Below are 2,245 nucleotides of genomic sequence, written 5' to 3' on the forward strand. Positions count from 1 at the left end.
CTGCGGTTTTGGGGAGGAGGCTGCGAGTTGTGATATGAGCCACCATTTCTGAGGCCGATAGGACGGGCTCGCCTGTCCCCCGGGAGGGAGTCCGGTAGAAAGGCAGGCATGTTCGGAGAAAAAAATGCTCTTTAAACCACTTCAGCCAAGTTGGAAAGGGCTCTGGGAGGGGGAGCGCAGGGGTGTTGTGTGGGCGGTGAGAATGGCACGACAGCATTAAAGCACCGACCCGAGAGGGCTGTGCTGAGAGCCTTCCTCGGGCACAGCCGAGATGAGCTGTGTAGGGCTCCTGTTTTTAGCTGATGTTGCAGGAACCATCCCCGTTCCCCGGCCGGCTGCAGGCAGCATCCCTCCGCAGAGTGCGGGGGCTCCACGCTGCCCACACCACGTCTCCCGCCTGGACAAGCCATAAACTTACCACAAACTCCTGCAAAATTGAATCTCTACCAATAAATAGTGAAAAACTCTGATGTCCCTATTTACTGTGAAAATTAATCCCTCCAAGCCAGCACATAAATACCCTGCTTCTCCCCAGGCGTCCAGCCCTGAGCGGGAAGCAGAGCCAAGCACCAGCACACCCCAAAGTCCCCGTTCCTTTTCTGTGCCATATCCTCAGACGTATCCGTTATTCCGTGTTATTCTTGCATGAGCTGCTTGGACCAAGGAAGGTGCTCGGGGCCGCTGCGTGCTGCACGGCAGGGCTTGTCTCCAGGAGGGTTTCCAGTGGGGTTGGGGTTAGCTGGTTGCACAAACCGCTCTGGATTCCTGGCTAAGAAAACCATGTCCTCCCTGCTTTTGTGGCCATGAGGTTGGTGTCAGAGAGGTGAAAACACAGCTCAAAACCTGTTGATGAGGACAAACTTCCATGACTGGCTGCAAAGCAGCCCCCCTCGCCCTCGTGGGACCATTTGCAAGGACATGGCAGTTGTGCAACAAGCCACCATTTGCAAGGACGTGTGAGGGTGGTGGTTGTGCAACAAGCCAAATGGCATCAGTTGAAAAATATGATCGAGTAGTTGTTAAATGCATCCTCTGTGCCCCCATCCTTTGCCCAAAATCTAGCTGGAGCCCACTGGAAAGGAAACCCCGTTGGCTGCTGGATGCAGCAAGTGCCAGCCACAGCAAGCGCTCCCCCGAGCAGGGAAGTGTTGGAGCTCTCAGGAGCAAGAAAACATTCCATAGGTTGTTGTTTTTTTTTTTTTTTCCTTCTCTCCCAGCTGCACACCCTGGGCTGGCGTTTGGTTTGCAGCCAGCGCTGTAGGCATAGAGGAAAAAAAAAACCCCCACACCGGTTTGCACACGTGTTCCAGCTATTATTGAAAAAGAGACCCCAAAGTAAACCGCGAGGCAAGGGGCAGGCAGGTGGCGAGCTCCTGTCGGGAGCTGCTGCTTAAAAGGTCTTTGTTCAGGCTGCAAACAAACCGCAGCACTAGACGTGGGCTTTGCAAACCTTCCTGGGAAGAAACCCAAATAACAAAGGGCCAGGACTTTGTTCCTTCTCTCCTAAACAGGTAGGAAATGTAGAAAGAGCAAATTTTACCTCCTGCGTTTAAGTACTTCTGGAAAGCGAATTTTAAATCTACATTCCACAGGGCTAATTTTGTGTGGACCAGAGTGCACGCAGGAACGGTGATATATATGGCTGAAAACTGGTTCCCCGATGCCAAAACCAGGTTCTGGTATGCCGTCCTGGATCCTTCCAGGGTAACATTAACCATGACTTTCTGTAAGCAGTTCTACTCTTTCAACTCAGACACTGCAGTGAAGGAGAGAGACATAGATAGTTTTGTTTTATTTTTAATATGAGGGTGATAGTTTGACAGTAGTATATACTGGAACAGAGGATGAGGGACCTGTGCCAATTGAGAGTATTGAGAGTATATTCTCCTTCGGATAAGTATAGGATGATCTTTCATCTGTGTGTGGTATAGACAGTATCGGAATTGAAACCTGCTCAGTGTCCCTAGTTACTGCCAGGTTTGAAATAATGGTGATAATGACACTGAAATGGAGAGTCAAGGTTGCAGCTTCTATATGGGCTTGCCGCTTGCAGTGCTGCAAACGAGCGTCGCCGTGAGCAGGTATGCACAGATGGCTGCGCCAATTCAGTGCTTACTGCAAAGTGTTATTTACCACTTCCATTACTTCAGAGTCTAATTTTTCATCTCCGCAACACTTTGACTCGTACGCTCTGGACCGAGGGATGATGGTGGAAAACTGAACGTTGCCCGGTTTCAGCAGGACG

Source organism: Fulmarus glacialis, unplaced genomic scaffold (genome assembly GCF_000690835.1).
Source record: "Fulmarus glacialis isolate BGI_N327 unplaced genomic scaffold, ASM69083v1 scaffold31723, whole genome shotgun sequence".
Classification (NCBI taxonomy): Eukaryota; Metazoa; Chordata; class Aves; order Procellariiformes; family Procellariidae; genus Fulmarus; species Fulmarus glacialis.